Source organism: Panulirus ornatus, chromosome 71 (assembly GCF_036320965.1).
Source record: "Panulirus ornatus isolate Po-2019 chromosome 71, ASM3632096v1, whole genome shotgun sequence".
Lineage (NCBI taxonomy): Eukaryota > Metazoa > Arthropoda > Malacostraca > Decapoda > Palinuridae > Panulirus > Panulirus ornatus.
Window position 1 is genome coordinate 13,460,049 of NC_092294.1, and position 19,841 is coordinate 13,479,889.

At 41.4% G+C, this 19,841-nt stretch overlaps 1 protein-coding gene across 1 annotated transcript in view; it reads left to right on the forward strand.

Annotated features, from left to right (window-relative positions):
- jumu (Forkhead box protein N4 jumeau) overlaps window positions 1–19,841 on the forward strand; it is a 267,344-nt gene that overhangs the window by 179,484 nt on the left and 68,019 nt on the right. The window contains exon 3 of the mRNA XM_071660401.1: window positions 19,262–19,414. The gene's annotated coding sequence lies outside the window, so the exon portion shown is untranslated. The remainder of the gene's footprint in view (window positions 1–19,261; window positions 19,415–19,841) is intronic.

Genomic DNA, 19,841 nt, shown 5'->3' on the forward strand with positions numbered 1-19,841 from the left:
CCGTCATAAACACCCTTCCTACTGTGCAAACATCAAGGCGTTTTTAATTACGGAGAAATTAAGTTTTCGTCGTAGATTTGGAGAAAGAAACAGCCGACTTCTGCAAAATTAGCTGTCTGTATTCTTTCTCTATTTTCACGTGAGCATTTTTCTTTTTGAGGGGAAACTGCATTGAAGGTGGTAAAACTCTATTTTCCGCTAGGAAGAGAGAGAGAGAGAGAGAGAGAGAGAGAGAGAGAGAGAGAGAGAGAGAGAGAGAGAGAGAGAGAGAGAGAGAGAGAGAATGGGAAAGGGAGAAAGGTCGTACTAGAGAGTTTTGTAACAATATTGGACAATACTTTCCCCGCTAGCATTGCTGTAAAATTGCTAGGTATGATTGTGTAATGATAGTGTTGTGAAAAGGAAGATCTTTCAATATCTTACATTAATCTTTAAGATACTGATTATATTAAAATTACATGCCTTTGGATCACAACAATATTATATTTTATCCCTTTAAGATTCGTGGTAAAATGTAATGAACGTAATTAATCAAATTAATCATTTGCATTTTTTGACGTCTCTATCTAGCGAATGCATTTTGAAATCATTTCCGTATATAAACGGCTGTTTTCAAAAGATCCTTCTCTGCCGTTGTCTTATCCATAGGGATACTGCAAACTACTTGGTCGCCCCTCTTTTCACACATTCCTTTGGACATGAAACCATCCCTCTCTGCACCAGTAAGGAACGTATACGTTCAGAGCGACAGCCGTTCATTTCCTCCGAGCAAGAGGGAGAGGAGGCTGGGGGAGGAAGGAGGATGGATATTATGCATGAGATCCGATCGTCGAAGTGGTCCTTCAGATCCTGTGGGCCTTCATGACTGACAGTACAAAGGAAGGAACGCTAGATAAACTACATCACACAGGAGTTAACGTGGTTACTAATACAGTAGGAGAGGCACGGATCGTGTAGTAAGCGAGGTCAAAGACACCAGTTCGTCCGAAAGTTTCAAATATTATTTAGATATAAGGTATATGTATATGTTGGCTGGGTGTGGTTTCAGATCTTAAACCCTCAGTAATGGTTTCAGATCTTAAACCCTCAGTAATGGTTTCAGATCTTAAACCCTCAATAATGGTTTCAGATCTTAAACCCTCAATAATGGTTTCAGATCCTAAACCCTCAATAATGGTTTCAGATCTTAAACCCTCAATAATGGTTTTAGATCTTAAACCCTCAGTAATGGTTTCAGATCTTAAACCCTCAATAATGGTTTCAGATCCTAAACCCTCAATAATGGTTTCAGATCCTAAACCCTCAATAATGGTTTCAGATCTTAAACCCTCAGTAATGGTTTCAGATCTTAAACCCTCAATAATGGTTTGAGATCTTAAACCCTCAATAATGGTTTCAGATCTTAAAGTTTCATTGTCTCGACCCCTTCCCCCAGCTTGAACCTGAGGCAGACTTGTGGACTGGGACTGATGCGTGTTATTCTCAGCTCCCGAATATCTTATTTCCGGTGTGTGCAAAGATCACAGCTTATTGGGAGAACAGCATTTCCCAAAGGCGGGTCTAGCTCGTGACGCATTCACGGGCCTTCGACAAATCTTTCCTTGTGGATTCTTCACTGTGCTTTCACTCCAACACAACCCCTTCAACATTGCCACTCCAACAGTACCCTTCCGTCTCTACATCTCCAACACCAACTTTTCAACGTGATCTCTGGAACATTCATTTACTCTGCTTCGCTATCTCTCCAACATTACCCCTCTGATACTATCCCTCCAACATTATCTCCTCCAACACTAACCCTGCAACACTACCCCTTCAACATTACCCCTCCAACTCTACTCCAACACTACCCGTCCTACATACTCCTTCAGTATCCCATCTAGCACCACCTTTTCAGCAACCCACATCAATCTGACCCTCCTACATCCCCTACAACACCACCCTTTGAAGACCTCATCAATCCTCTCCAACACTCCCCTCCAAAAATCCCTCTCCAACGCTCTCCTCCAACGTCCCTCTCCAACAATTTCCTCCAACAGTCCCTCTCCAACACTCCTCCAACGTTCATCTCCAACACCCCCCTCCAACGATCCCCTCCAACACTCCAATTATATTCTTTAATGTCAATAATCCCGGGTAAAAGTCATTCATCCATTCCCCTTAAACATCTTAAATTTGCCACTCAACACCTTCATTAAATGGCACTATTTACACTTAGTGATTTAAATGGTATATTTAAATTCATTCATTGGAGCTCTTTAACGAAGTTACCTAACGTATCTTCATGATTCATTTTTCTTAAAGAAAGGAGAAAAGAAGTAATCATCGCCACGCATACATTATCTTTACTATACGTCAAGCTGTAAAATGCAATATATCAGAAAAGGAAATAATATGCGAGATGCATAAAAACTTATATTAAACTTGAGAGAAACAAAAATATTCGAGTTACGTCACTGCAGCCAGTCAGGCACCGTATTGAGACGCCCATCTAAAACCTAGATCTTGCCACAACATGGTCACATAAATATTTGCATTAATATCAGCAAATGTCTATAATATCTAGGCCCTGATACTTATTTCTCCTTGATGCAAGTCATCTGATGTAAAGTTTATTTGATACACTGTCAGTGAATTATTATTTTTTCCGCTCAATTGTCTTATATGTATGATAATGAACATTGTTTATGTATTGCGCCATTTAAACTCATTCATTCTGGACGAACTCAGTTACTTAAGTATATTTGTGACACACATTTTCTCAAATTGCGAGCACTACGATCATTATAACTTATCTTTCTTCTTTATAGATTATCAGACTTTACACCGAGATAATTCTGGACAAAAATTGGGTACGGAAAGATAAACTCTGAACGATTTGTAGACTTGACATAAAATAATATTATCGATTACGTCACTGCAGCCCGTCAGGCAGCGACTTGAGGCGCCCATCTCAAACACGAGTGTTGCCATACGATGTTCATATAAATATTATCCGTAATTACAATATGAATATTTTCAAAAACCTCAGCAATTATATATATATATATATATATATATATATATATATATATATATATATATATATATATATATATATATATATCCCCAAGGACCCCTTTATACTGGACTTTTTGCGTCTGTAAGTCTGCACTCCATTCAGGAGCAGGGTAACTCATTGGCTCTTTCAGAGAGAGCAGGTGCAGGTACTACCATCTGTTTACAGCCAGGCTCTTCAAAGATGACTTCTGGCTTGTCCTTAAGCGCTTAGTAAGGACGCAGAATATCATGATAAGTATTTAGATATAATTGAAGACATTCAGCAGTTTTTTTTCTTCCAGGGTCTCACCTTTAAGCCATATTTTCTGACACATACGTAACCCACAAACGTTCATCAGTTTCGTTCCATATCAAAAGTCGTTCGATATTAATACATTTTGGCGGAAAAAAAAAAAGGTCTTGGCCAGAAAATATATTATGGGAACTGCACTAGCTCGTGAGATTAATATGGCTCTCTCTCTCTCTCTCTCTCTCTCTCTCTCTCTCTCTCTCTCTCTCTCTCTCTCTCTCTCTCTCTCTCTCTCTCTCTCTCTCTCTCTCTCTCTCTCTCTCTCTCTCTCAACAGTTCACGTACCTGAAGCAAGCGTCTTTCATCCAACACTCGTAAATGAAGCAGAACTTTCTCAAAAGGGAGCAGTCGACAGCTTCCCGCGTACCGTTTTCTGTAAAGTTTATCATACCGTGACACATGTTCTCTAAGTTAGCAGTCATGGATTTAAAAACTCCACATGACGGTTTATTTGCATGAATTAGGCTAAATAATCCGCTCAGAAGTGCGTTAGTTCCAACTCCGGTTGATTTTTCGTGGGAAACTCGACGTTATTGCACAGAATAAATTCAGCAGCGTTCTCAGAGCTCCCGCCATCCATTTTCTTTAGGACGTTTTATTTACTGGTTGGTCGTTGGTCATTCCTTACTACCTGTTGTGTAATTATCCCCAGCGGCTTTGTTGAAATGTTAATTAAATACACAACTTTTCCATACCAGAGTCAAGATTAATTATGATACAGTTTTAGCATTACTCTAATTAAGCGTTATGGTCCAGTAAAGTATAATTATAATAATAATAATAATAACAATAATAATTATAATGATAATGATAATAATAATAATGATAATATTGATGATAATGATAATGATAATGATAATAATATTGATAATGATGATGATAATAATGATAGTAATGATATTATTATTATCATTATTATTATTATTATTATTATCATTATTATTATTATTATTATTATTATTATCATTTTCATCTTCTGTGGAATTTTTAAGCTGACAGTTTTCCTGGGATTTCTCGCTGATCAGCTTCCTCGAGACTTAAGCTGACAGCTTTCCTGAGTCAGCTTTCTCAGTTGTTCAAGCTGAGAGCTTTCTTACTAATTCAACGCCTCCCAGTGAAAGTTTTAGACCTGGTCCTTGCCAACGTGGTGCAGTGGTTAGCGTTGCGATCCACTAGTCTCACGTCCCCAGGTTCGAACCCAGGTCCGGGCAGCCAGTCGTGGTCACACAGACAGACCTAGCTGTTCATCATTCCTGTTTCAGGGAGGCTGGTCAATGATGACTTAAGGGGGGAGGGAGGGTCTGGAACCTAGTTACCTCTCTCTCCCTCTCTCTCTCTCTCTCTCTCTCTCTCTCTCTCTCTCTCTCTCTCTCTCTCTCTCTCTCTCTCTCTCTCTCTCTCCATAAGTCGGTCATTAGGTTGAAGCAATACAATAGTTATGTAAGTCCTCCCCACATATGCCAATCCATTTCTTAAGTCAACGCTGGGCCTGAATGTGGGCCACCCACCCTGCTACTTCTTCAAGTCTGACGATCAAATTCCTTTCTGTCTATAATTCTTTAATTGTCACTGTATTATAGACTCGTTATTAAAGTGCACATGTTAATTGTGTGGTGTTATCAACATACTCGTGGCAAGGTAAAAGTGCTGAGAGAGTTTAAAAAGTTGTCTTTTTTTCATCTTAGACAAAGAAAATCTTTTTTTAAATCAGGAATATAAAGGATGATACCTGAGGAATATGTAGGATACTATATGATAATATGTAGGATGATATATGGGTAATATGTAGGATGATATATGGGTAATATGTAGGAAGATATGTGGTAAATACCTAGGAAGATATCTTGTTAAGAGAGGTAACTTTTAATCAGGAGTTCCTTGGTTACTGACATCGCTTCTGCCGTCCTGTGTTCAATTAGAGGTCTGGTAATTTAAACGCTCGTTAAATGTGGGAGACTAATTGCACCGGAGGTGTTGAGGCCATGATCAATCCAGCAGTGATCCAGAGCAGTCGAATGAGGCTCAATTGGGGTAAGGAGGAAGGAGACTTAGGGAGCATGAAAGCTTAGGGCAAGGCTGAGGTAAGGGTATGAAGTGCAGTTAGAGCCAGGATATATATATATATATATATATATATATATATATATATATATATATATATATATATATATATATATATATATATATATATATATCCCTGGGGATAGGGGAGAAAGAATACTTCCCACGTATTCCCTGCGTGTCGTAGAAGACGACTAAAAGGGGAGGGAGCGTGGGGCTGGAAATCCTCCCCTCTCGTTTTTTTTTTTTTATTTTCCAAAAGAAGGAACAGAGAAAGGGGCCAGGTGAGGATATTCCCTCAAAGGCCCAGTCCTCTGTTCTTAAAGCTACCTCGCTAACGCGAGAAATGGCGAATAGTTTGAAAGAAAAAGAAAGATATATATATATATATATATATATATATATATATATATATATATATATATATATATATATATATATATATATATATATATAACCTGTATTCATGTACGAATTCCTTTATCTCAGCTTATCCTTGGCTGGGGTCAAGGTCAGGGAGACTGATCAATAAAGATATTTTGGGGAGAAAGTAAGACTAGAGGCCAGGGGACGACAGGTAACTGGTTGAACTGGTTCTTCCTTTGACACCCTTAGTCCCCTTAACACCCTCATGACTGACTGGTGCCTCCCTAACTGGCGGTTCATCTTTGCCAACACCAGTTTCATGACTGTATGAGACTTTTCACTCACTGGGTATCTTGGTTGATGGAACTGTGTCGTCTAGATGGTTTCATAGACCGAACGAGGTGGTTCCCCCGTCTTCCCTGGCTGGGTGTCCATGTTTTACACCTTCATATCCCTGTCTTGGGTCTACTGGATAGCTAGGTCTCCTTTATGGATGGGTTTCCCAAGGTGTTATAAGGGGATTCCCAACTTATCTGACCGCTTCTATACCTGGTGAGTTCGAGACTGTCTTGTCATCGAAGTCTTCAAAGTCATTCAAGTCTCGTGACTTCGATGTCGCATTTCTCCCGGAAGTAACTTGGTCTCCCGCCAAAACCAACTTTATTTCGAGGACTTGAGTATCGTGCCATGTCATCTTAACCTCCTTCCAAACTTGGTATCTTGTTATATCTTATTTTCTAATGTAATTAAGTCTTGTTCTTTTTTTTCCCCTGGTGTTTAGCCTCGGCCACGTTTACTGGAGAGGCTTAAGAGAATAATTTACTGGGGGGAGAGTAAGGTCAGGGTAAGGTGGGGGGGGGGGGGGTCACAACCCCAGCATTCGCCGTATTGTCTCACTAATTACTCCTGGCACTGATCTCCCCCTGACGAGAACAGAGCAATCTAAATTCTCCCAGGGAGAAAAAAAGAATTGGGTCGTAAGTTAGAGAGGAGGTATTGTACTTGTCAGTGAAGCGCACTTGGTCCTTCTTGACTCGTGGGGATGCTGGGCTCATTATACGCACCCCCCCTTCTGGTGCCTCGCCCCAGCCAGACGTACACTGCCACCCCCTCTGGTGGAAAGAGAGAGAGAGAGAGAGAGAGAGAGAGAGAGAGAGAGAGAGAGAGAGAGAGAGAGAGAGGCGCTACCTCCCCACGAGTACCTACGAAGAGATATCTCTCGCCAAAAGGCAGGGAACTGGTGCGCGTGTGGTTGTCACCGCAGGAAGAAATAATCAGATACTGTGAGAGGGGAAAAAAAAAAAAAGGTATATCCCATTTAAGCTAAAGCCTCTGACCTTCACTTCGTTCCTCGTTCGTCATGTCTCCCACTCACAGCTACTATAAGAGATCCCACCCAGCCAGCCAGCCAGAGAGCCAACAATATCGTTGCTATAAACTGAGTAAAAAAATTCTGTTTACGTATAAAAAGAAAATCTGGCTTGTATCACAAGGGCCCTGAAGGGATTTTCGAACCCCCTCCACAAACATTGTTAGCAACGTTAGTGAGAATCCTGGCCGAGTGGTAATGCTATCTGTGTCATGGTTTAACGTAGGGTCACAGGTCCTCTTGACCTGACGAAGTGCTCAGGAGGAAAATGATGACCTGACGAAGTGCTCAGGCTCTGCGAAGGTCATTACTACTGCATGGCACGGAGCGCAGATTAAATGTTGTTGAATTAGTTAGACAGGACGAGTTTGTGGTGGGTCCGGTGATGGTGGTTCGTGGTGGAGAGTGGAGAGTGGTGACCCCACTGACCCACGAGAGGGAAAAGGGAATGGTGGAGAAGAGGGTGGGAGTGGTGGTGGAAAGTGGTGGTGAAGGGTTGAATGTTTTAGAGGACGTGTTAAGTGGGTGAGAGTGGTGGGGTAATTGGTGGAGAAGGGGTGAGGGTGTTGGAGAGACGTGATGGAGAAGGAGCAAGCGTGGTGAGGGGACAAGGCGAAGAAGAGGTAAGCGTGGTTAGGGGAAGTCTTAATTAATAAAATGTGAGATCAAAGAAGAAAGTGACCTGGGAGATTTTATATTTCGTCCCCTTCAACAAGGTTAATTTTATCGCCTTCTGTCCAGCATGTTTTATTCTCCTTATTTCTCTAGCAACTCTATCCTTACCATAGGATCTCTAAATAGTCTATCCCCCATCGTGTCCTACCCAGTCACCCTCCATCTCTTCTACAAGCAATCAAATTATTCACAAGTAAAATCTCTCAGACAGGCAATCTTGCCCCCACACGCTATCCTTCAAAAGCAATCTATCCAAGCAGTCATTTTCTTCAATATTCTGTCCACAGTTTTCCCTCTAACCAATTTATCCACATTCGTCTCAGCATCCAGGCTTTTCCTATGTCTTCTTTCCCTTTATCATCCCTTCAGCCATCCTCTCCACAGACACAGAAGACCGGGGTGAGGGTGGTGGGGTCCTTGATATATACTACGATTGCGAATGTGGTCCAGACGACAGCTCTCCCCACTGCCTTCGCCTCCCATCTCATGAAAGACACGAGAGAGGTCTGTCTTCTCTCTCCCTCCTGGCCCACACTGAGGTCATGATCAGTCTAATGTTGAGAGGCAAAAAAACGATAAGTCTTCTTCTCCGTAAGGTCACGCTAGGTACACCTGATCCTGAATGGTGAGGCTGGACACATTTTTTAGGCAGCTCGAGATGGCATCATTCCCCAAGTATTCCACCTGGAGAGTGACACAGAGACGCATTGCATACGAAAGTTCTGCCAAGAAAATCTCTCTGGATGGCTCTATCCTTCGTGACTGACAGACTTAAGACATATACATACATCTACATGAACTACATCTTACTTGAACTGCATCTGCCTGAACTACATCGACCTGAACTACATCGGCAACCACTGAAAAGACTTTCAGAAAGATAAGACAAAAAAGGAGAAGAAAAATCCAGCCACTTTCATAGTATTACACAAGGTAATTATCACAAATGTTGGTACTTGAAACCCCCCCACCCCCCTCATACGACCCCTGCCAGCCTCCATCTCGTTGAGGCTTCATCGGTCAAATTAACGACGTGAATTATTCATGTTCATCTCGTCAACATCACCGACCGCCGAGCCCTCAGAGAGAGAGAGAGAGAGAGAGAGAGAGAGAGAGAGAGAGAGAGAGAGAGAGAGAGAGAGAGAGAGAGAGCCAAGATATTGTTTGTGTTGAATGGGCCGCCTTCCATTAATGCGTCGGAGGAGGAGGAAAACCCATCCAAAAAAAGAGTTATTTTCTTTCACGTTAGCGCCAGCGTACCACAAGGTGCTTTGAATGTTGGTGTGTTTGCACCTGAAGCCTCACACAGTGTTCGCCAGGGGAATGAGATCCCATAGGATCTCGTCTCGCGAGATAATGAGCTCTACAAAGGAGCTGAACGAGACCGTTGCTGAATGCCCTCTCTCGAGACGGCCTGGGCGACAGGGGAGGAAGAGTCATGCGTCGTACAATGTTAGATGAACGGAGTGAAAGATCTCGCTGGTATTTGGGGAGGGGGGACATGTAACCCACACATCTTTTTCTTTTGTGGGGAGGAGGAAATATAATCGTGAATATGAAGATCCTGCATGTCCTCACTTCCCATCAAGGAAGAGAGAGAGGAAGCAGAACGCCTCCTCCTCCTCCTCCTCCTCCTCCTCCTTCTCCTCCTGCTGCCAACAGGTCATTTCTTTGTCGGATGTTTTGGACGTAACGTCCTCTGGTGCGATGTATGATGATGTTAATGTCCCCCTGCATCATTTCGGAAATTTCTCCCACATATTATACCAAGACATAACAAAATGTTTTGAATACGCCATTCGGTCGGCGATCGGTCGTCAGCCACTAGACGTACGTGTCTGAAATGAAGTGAGGTGAACGCTGTCTATTTCTTGGTGGGACGATCTTATCAAGTCCCTTTTGTTCGGTCTGGCCCGAAGCATTCGATCATTACTTCAGGGAATATATGATACAGAGTCGTGTCTTAGTTCTGAAGCGTCAAGCCAGCTAAAACATTTCCGAGAACGAGGAGAAAGACTCGTAACGACAAAGTTCCGTTTGGGGTCACATCACTCACGAAATTATTGGTTTCCGATGAAACTTTTCCAAATACGTTTTCTATGATGGTCTAAACTGTATTCCTGTGAGTGTGGAGGGGGTTCTGGGGAGCGACTCCAGTGAGGGAAGGGGTAGTATGCCAGGGAGGGAGGGATTGGGGAGTGACTCCAGTGAGGGAGGGATTGGGGAGTGACTCCAGTGAGGGAAGGGGTAGTATGCCAGGGAGGGAGGGATTGGGGAGTGACTCCAGTGAGGGAGGGATTTGGGAGTGACTCCAGTGAGGAAAGGGGTAGTATGCCAGTGAGGGAGGGATTGGGGAGTGACTCCGGTGAGGGAGGGATTGGGGAGTGACTCCGGTGAGGGAGGGGTTGGGGAGTGACTCCGGAGAGGGAGGAGAGCCTTCAGTAAGGGAGGAACGTCCCCAGTGAGGGAGAAACGACTCTAGTGAAGGAGGAGCGACTCCACTGAGGGAGGAACGTCCCCAGTGAGGGAGAAACGACTCTAGTGAAGGAGGAGCGACTCCACTGAGGGAGGAATGTCCCCAGTGAAGGAGAAAAGACTCCACTGAGGGAGGAACGTTCCCAGTGAGGGAGAAAAGACTCTAGTGAGGGAGGGGCGACTGCAGTGAGGGAAGAACGACCCCAGTGAGGGAGGAGCGACCCCCAGTGAAGGAGGGAGCTATTTCTGCCCACCTGCTTCAGACCACATGACCCAAGAGTGAACAGTTCTTCCTGATGGAGTTTTATTATAAAAACTCGCCTCAAAGACGTATATACATCACCCCACTCCTTGACCTATGGTTCCGCCCGGTGGATATGGCTGACTTCCTGAGCGTTGCGGGAACTCCATAAAAGAGGTTCCTGGGACAGGAAGGTAAAGGAAAACGTATATATATATCATCACATTATATATAGCCACAGGTCACCTTTTATGGGGCTCCCGCAGTTTCGAGGCTAAGCTGCGCTACAATCAGAAGCAGGAAATTGTTGAGCTCTTTTTTGGATCGCGAATTTTCTCACCAAGACTATATTCCATTACACACACACACACACACACATATATATATATATATATATATATATATATATATATATATATATATATATATATATATATATATATATATATATATATATGCATATGTTTTATCATAGTGCCCAAGGCTTATCCTCCACATAAGGATGTAATTCCTCCGTGCAGTAGCTGGGGACGGTGTTAACCATGCAAGGTCGTAAAGTGTTGTTTACCAACCCCTCCCACGAGCAGGCAGTGTTTGTGGAGATGTGAGGAAGTAGGTCGGATAGGAGGGAGGTAACCTGGCTTGTATTCACTCACAACTTTCTTCATTATGTGTGAGGTTGGTAGTGCTTGCTTGCTTTCTTCCTTCGCCTCACAAGCTGGCTCACTAAGAGAGATGCCTCAGGTATAATTTGGATTAACGACGTTTCCATAATGGTCTGTGTGTAGTGACCTACCCTCTCGTATGTTCCGGGGGATCTGAATGTTGCAAGACCATTTCATTAATGTCGGGTGTATATTCCGAGCTGCGCTTCGAAGTCCTGGCCTCCGTTCTGTACTAAACATTTTCCACATTGCGTATACAGACCTTCAGAAATTTCCGTTGATAACGTAATGCTGATTTTCATTGGATTTTCTTTTGGCCTATTTTGTGGTAGAGGCTGGACGACAGAGCTGAAAATCTGGGAAGCGTTTTGACCCATACGTCTCAACCAATAGGAGAGTTGCAATACGTCACCTGACCTCTATGCACCAGTGGAAGACTTAGAAATGAATTAGTATTTTGAATAACATCTCTTTAACTATCATGGATGAAGGGTTTTTTTTCCATCAGTTCAGAGCAATGATGCGATTTTTTAATCTCCCTTCATCTAGGGTAACTCAGAAATAGCACCAAACTCGATAAGCAAAGAGTTTGCACGAACAGAAAACATCGGAATTTGAATATGTATGAGAATCTCTCGATTTGACAACGTTAAGTATTATACCAGCTATGTATATACGAAATGAGACGATTCTCTGTTCTTAAGAAACTGTTTTCCCCAGAATCAAGAGGACCTGAGACTGATAACACCGTCCAGAAAACGGTTCTTATCGATCTACAGGATTGGAAGCTACAGTCAAAATGTCATTGTAAATATTAACAGAATCAGTGAGTGATGTGATCTTCTTGTGATAAAACCGTCCAACTTTCACACCAGCTTATGTATACAACACCTCTCATCAATGTATACCTTGTTGACAAACAGACAGATGTGTTGTGTTTAAAAAATACATAAAAATTGTCCTTTACACCGAAAATATGGTTCGTTATTCTAAAACGCAGCAGACCACAAGGATGGAAGAGACTTACAAGGACGCAGCGTCTAACCAATACAATCAGTGGTGTAATATTCAGGGGGAGCTAATATTTCCTAACCACTTACTCGCTACATTATGTATTTGCCCCTTGGCCAGCATCTGCCGTGTGGTCATCAATACCTGGTCATTATACATCAGGCGAAGAGATCCCTTACATCGCTGGCCTTAAGATAGATGCCTTTTGGTAGCAGGAGACATATCTACTTAATACAGTCATTCATAAAGAATTACCTCATAAGGCAAGATAATAGTAGCAGTTTTTATAGACAAAGACTTACGTTCCGTGACATAGAAACAGAAAGATAAGATAGAGATGGAGAAGGTATAAGATGTACAAGGGATACAAGAAATACGAAAAAAGACAGAGCCAATGGATTGGTCCCGCATTTGTCAACCAAAGTCATAGAGATGATCAGATGTGAAGTTTTTATTTTCATTCTCGAAATTCCCTCAAATGAAGGAGTGGCCTCGGGGAAAGCCAAGGACTTGGCCAGTCTCGCCAGTAATGTATGAAAGACTCGCAGAAGATAAAGGTATTCCTCAGAGAGCAGCCAGAGGGGCGGAAATCGTGTGAGGACGAGAGATGGGAGTGATCGAAGCTTCGGGTTCACGTGAGAGGGAGAGATATACGAACCATCGAAGCTTCGGATTCATTTGAAATGTAGAGGTGGAGGGACGATCGAAGCTTCGAATGCAAGGGAGAGGGTGTGATATGTGAACGATCGAAGCTTCGAATTCAAGTGAAAATGTGAGATATGGGAATGATCGAAGCTTCGATACCATGTAATAAGAGGTCGAATTTCGCTGGTTCATAAACCTTCTTGCTGTTCATATATAATAGTTAAGTACCTTGCGAATTACGATTTACTGTACATAAATATAAGATAATACTTGAAGGAAATATAGTTCCTGAATGATGTATAATGTATTTTCTAAGACTTTTGTTGGTTAACGCAAAGATATAAGAGGTGTATAATATATGGTCATATAAACGTTTAAAATTTTTCTTAGGCTGGACTCCTGGTGAGGGTGAGATATTCTTGAACCTTGGTGAGGAGAATATTCTTGAATCTTAGGAGAATATTCTTGAACCTTAGTGAGGAGAATATTCTTGAACTTTGGTGGAGAATATTCTTGAACCTTGGTGAGTTTGAGAATATTCTTGAGCCCTGGAGTTGCTCAGGATATTCTTGAGACCTGGTGAGGTTGAGAATATTCTTGAACCTTGGTCAGGTTGAGAATATTCTTGAGCCTTTGTGAGGTTGAGAATACTCTCGAGCCCTGGGTGAGGTTGAGGATATTCTGAAATCTTCGTGAGGTTGAGAGCGACCCAGAAGACTGTAATGTGTTGATAAGCTTGTTCATGCCCCGGTGGCGCCTTATGGCCTCTCTGCTGCCGGCAATACATACAAAATACGTCCCTTTTGCAATACTCGTGGTCACTGGACCCGTTAGAAAACGGGGTGAGGATGAACGACCAACCTAAGGGAGTTGATATGACTCCCCATTTACCATTTTCTCTCTGACATTATACGAAAATGATGAAATCAAAGAATTATCTACAAATAGTTAATTTAGTTCAATATATATATATATATATATATATATATATATATATATATATATATATATATATATATATATATATATATATATATTTATAGGATATGTCGCTGATATGAATACTACGGGGAATATTAAAGCGAAATGACACTCATGAAAGAAAAGAAAGATCCGTGCCGTCATATTTTTGTGGTGGGGTTGATTCTCTCTCTCTCTCTCTCTCTCTCTCTCGAGAGAGAGAGAGAGAGAGAGAGAGAGAGAGAGAGAGAGAGAGAGAGCGCCTCTTGATCCTAAACTCGTCCAGTTGGTCTATGAGTCCCCAAGCTCATCATTAAACACTCTGTTTCTCTCGTCATCTAAACAACCAGATGCCGTAATAAAGCACTTGTTAGCTTGCTTTGAAGAATTCCTCTTCTTTTATCTCTCATATGTAAATTCCTCCTCCATAAAAACAACACCCGAGTTGACGAAAAAAAAAAGATCCAACTTAAAAAAGACACATAATTTTTTTTTTTTACCCTCCCATCAAAATGATATTTTCATCCGGATTTGATGTATCGTAATATGCAAATGAGGTGTATCTATGACCGCCCGCCTCGTAACAGAATCTTCAGTGGCTTTCCCAGAGCTTCAGCTATGAAGGAGAGGGACTTTGAAAAGGAAAAAAAGAAGAAAAATATATCTGTCGAGGTTTTTTTTTCTTAAGAGGAACGCAAAGACTAAAACCAGAATTCATTCTCCCACGGCAGGGGACACCAACGACTTCAATTTGCATAAGCCGACACTTGATCTCCCAAAACACCCAGAGCTTTTTATGGAAAGTGACGCACCAGATATTCTTAGCCAACACAAGCCGTCGCAAACACACTTGCAACGCCTCCTCGCTACGGTAAGTAGCAAAAAGGTGACAGTAGCAGCTAATGTAATCTGTTACAACATACTTGTAACACCGCCACCACCATGACTCCCAGTACGAGTTCTGGTGGATGAAGTAAGTAGTTCCCAACACAAAGGCGTTGCAGCACACACACACACACACACACACACACACACACACACACACACACACACACACACACACACACACACCTCGTAGGACTGTGCAATCCTGAACTCGTATGTATGTATATATATATATATATATATATATATATATATATATATATATATATATATATATATATATATATATATATATATCTTCGTATTTCTTTGTCTGTGTCTTTGTCTATGTCTCATAATAGGCTCTGACCTACTATTTAAGGTCTTCTATTTCTGTTTGTTTCCTGTATGTGTCCTGTTCACTACCTGTGTCTCTCCTGTTCACTACCGGTCTCTCACCTGTTCATTACCTGTATATCCCCTGGTCGCTACGGGAAGACTGCAAGAAGCGAGGATCATGTATACAGTGCAAGCGAGTAAGGTCTTAGAATTATCTTAAATACCATCACGTGTTACCAGTTAGTGGTTAAAGGCCTTAACGACCCTGGTAGATGATAACGAATCCATATGAACAAAAAAAACAATTATCTCGTAACATCGCAAACAAACTACCATTAAAGTTATGAAATCAAACCAATTTTTTTTTCCAAAAGTCTCGTAGCCTTGTCCATGTCTTTCGTGTTGTCTCTGAATTTCGGTCAGTGTCGTCTAAAAGGCTGGCTGCTAATTAATGACATGTGTCTGCCAGGAAAGGCTTTCAAGACTAGACTACCAGCACTGGCTTCTAACGAGAAGACTTAAGTCTAAAGCTTTAGTTCTTAACTGGGGAAAAGTTCAAGGACAGAGGCAAGCAATTCTGGTAATTTGACCTTTTTTAATGAGGTCTTATATGCTTGCTTACTCTCATATATATATATATATATATATATATATATATATATATATATATATATATATATATATATATATATATATATATATGTATATATCTTTTCTTTTCTTTTAAACTATTCGCCATTTCCCGCGTTAGCGAGGTAGCGTTAAGAACAGAGGACTGGGCCTTTTTTGGAATATCCTCACCTGGCCCCCTTCTCTGTTCCTTCTTTTGGAAAATTAAAAAAAAATAACGAGATGGGAGGATTTCGAGCCCCCCCGCTCCCTCCCCTTTTAGTCGCCTTCTACGACACGCAGGGAATACGTGGGAAGTATTCTTAATCCCCTATCCCCAGGGATGATATATATATATATATATATATATATATATATATATATATATATATATATATATATATATATATATATATATATATATATATATATATATATACATCGAGCGTCACCATCAGTCGTAACATAAAACGTCACATCCCTCCACATTCAGATGTGTCGTCAATTATTCTATTTAGTCACACTACAGGAAAAAAAAAACACATTTGTGTACAATATTTACCGACAATTGGCTCAGACAAATGAACTGCGTTGCGCCATTTGACAAATAATTGACTGTATTGGTAATTCCGTTGGATATCTTGCTGTATCCCGATGTTCCTTTGTTTAACATTGGTTACAGATGGTTCGCTTCCCTTCGTAATACAGTGCAATGTAATTTGAGTTCATGTCACATCCTCGTTGGCTAAGATCTTTGCATACAAGTGTGTAGTATTTCATTAACTTTTATGGATTATTCATGAACTCATTTTCTTCCTTAATTGGACAGTATCTAGTGTTTAATTATGAAGATTTTTTTATGAGTCAATAGTTATTGTCAACCCTGAATATACCCACATACACAAACAACAACAAATTATTTCTATTTCACTAAAATTTCTTTCTTTACATATTTTTTTTCAGCGTAGAATGTATTTAATCTAACATTATGGAAACAGGGAATGGAAAGTATATTTTTCTCGTATATTGCTACCATTTAGGTACTTCAAGACTCTATCACCATCTAATCTTGGTTGATATTCTACGGAATGTTTGGTCACTTAGATCCATAAACTCCTGTATCAACAGACGAACATTTGGGAACTATATTCACAGTTCATTTAAGAGCAGATCGTAAAGATGTGATCTAATCCCATCTGTCCAGCGATTACCGACTGCAGTTCCAAACAATGCAGATTACAGCTCCAAGTACAGCTTTATTGATGGCCTTGATTCTCATTCATAGGCTATTCAAGGAGATTAGTGCCATATGATGCTATATGATGATTAGGTCTCTTGTAGCTAGATGATTAGGTTCCTCTGTACTATACGATTAGGACCCCCTAGAGTTAGATGATTAGGTTTTTGTTGTTATAAGGTCGGATCCCGTGACCTTAGTGATACAAAAAGGACCATAATTTCGACAGAACAAGAATATTCCCACGTAATTAGCGCCAAAAACATTGTGCATGATAATTAAGCCTCCACCAGCGGACAAACACAGCATAGACTCAGTGTTGACTAGTCATGGGTCAATGAGATTAACATGTTAAGCTAGATTTAAAAACCACGAATTAGTTCATTTTTTTTCCCTGGTAAGATACACTCCATTAAGCAGCATAGTACTGTGGTATGCATGTTTGGGATTCCATTCTAGGAATAGATGAAATGCAAATGTGTTTTCGGTGGATTTGCACATTGTTATCATAGTTGCAGTACATATGATTGATTGAATTCATTAGATGTGTTGCAGCGTTATGTGTGTGTGTGTGTGTGTGTGTGTGTGTGTGTGTTTCAGTTCCACCTGTCTTTTGAAACTTTTGTACATACGTGCGTTCCATCTGTGTTTTGACGTTGATATATATATATATATATATATATATATATATATATATATATATATATATATATATATATATATATATATATATATATATATATATATATATATATAAACTTGAAACGAAGTTAATGATTTGTATTCTACAACTCAGCAATTAATATTGTCGAACCCTTTACACAAAGGTCAAATTCTGATGTATACAACGTAGGAATTCCAGCCCTCTGGCCTAACCTCTTTAACAGTATAGCCAACACAATGCTACTGCGCCCGACCAGCTGTGAGGGTATTAAGGAAACTTTACAAAACTGGTACCATTTTTGTAACCCCTTGAGCACGACGGTACGACCCTTGACCACGACGGTACGACCCTTGATCACGACGATACGACCCTTGAGCACGACGGTACGACCCTTGATCACGACGGTACGACCCTTGAGCACGACGGTACGACCCTTGAGCACGACGATACGACCCTTGAACACGACAAAATAACTTAACACCTTCTTCATCCAATCATCTCAAATCTATGCACAGTAAGTTCGTTCAGCCTCCAGGACCAGGAAGGATCTTGGCCCTTCTGACTCGTGTCAACATGTTTTTCTCTTCGTCATTGCTCAGATTTATGACCCCCCCCCCCCCCAACTGCTGGAGTAGTGAAATCTACCCCCTTGCAATTGTATATTTATGGCCAGCCTTGTCGCACTACCTTACTAACTTACTGCCATTTGTCTGTATTTTCCAAACTACATCATAAAGTTAGGCAGTTAAAGCTTTCTTTTATCACTGGCCCACCTACTTAACTGGAGGCTACAGCAGCTGTTGCTGCTGTATCCACTCCTTCTCCTACTGCTGTGGGTTCCTGCTGCTGTACCCACTCCTTCTCCTACTGCTGTGGGTTCCTGCTGCTGTACCCACTCCTTCTCCCACTGCTGTGGGTTCCTGCTGCTGTACCCACTCCTTCTCCCACTGCTGTGGGTTCCTGCTGCTGTATCCACTCCTTCTCCTACTGCTGTGGGTTCCTGCTGCTGTACCCACTCCTTCTCCTACTGCTGTGGGTTCCTGCTGCTGTACCCACTCCTTCTCCTACTGCTGTGGGTTCCTGCTGCTGTACCCACTCCTTCTCCTACTGCTGTGGGTTCCTGCTGCTGTACCCACTCCTTCTCCTACTGCTGTGGGTTCCTGTTGCTGTACCCACTCCTTCTCCTACTGCTGTGGGTTCCTGTTGCTGCTGTTTTTTAAATGCCGCTTCTCCATCTCTGCCTCGGAAACCCACGCGAGAGTAAAGTGGACTTTACCAGCCCCTTATAAATGGTCTGCTTGCACACCTCTCCTGAACTAAAAAGTATAAGCAAAGAAGAAAAAAATTATTAGTCAGTGAACTTGGTAAAATAAACCCACCCTTTCCTCTGCATGCATATGGAAATTTTGTTAACCTAAATATCCTACACGTATTTTAACTTTCCCCCCCACACACACCCCTCCCTCCATCCCTTACCAGGTTGAACTCCTCGCCTAGAATACGAGAAGACTGTAATCAAATCAGAGTGTGTTTTCTCTTCATAAACTCCAATAAAGTTCTGTGCCAGTATATTATCTGTACTAAACAGGTGAAGGTTTTATTGGAGCCAGAAACAGTTATAATCTAATTTAAGACACCGAACAGAAACCATATGTAAGGTTACAACATTTTGTTTACGAGCCTTAGTACCAATTTGATATCAATTTTCTCCAATATTCTCTTCCTAGATAGATTGTTCCTTGATGGTGGCACCTCAAGTTACCTCCACAGAGAGACCATATCTGGCCTGAGTTACGGCAGACGATCTCACTGGTGTGTGAGTAGCAAGAGGTACAACGAGGTTACATGTGCGTCCAGCTCATTCTAACGTCATCCAAGATTCAGGTAGGTGACGTGTGAATTGTCAAGTGTGTAAGTATCTAAAGTATATCAGATGTGGGGTTACACCACTGTAGGTCGACCTCCCCCATCCTACTGTATGGAGATGTAATTACACACACACACACACACACACACACACACACACACACACACACACACACACACACACACGACAACCATTTTGGTAAGCAGTAAATAAAATCTTATCACGAGAAGGAGTCGTGGAACTTTAATTGCACTATTATGTAACAAATGAGGAAAATGAAGCAATCCAGCTATTAGGACTGATCACTGAAGCTCTTGAATTATCATCCTGGAAGACTAGAATAACATCCTTGAGATCCTGAATAAAAATCAGATATGATTTTGATTCAATCAGAAGTTCCTTTCGGCACAACAGACTCGCCGGCTTTAATTATAGAGACAAAAA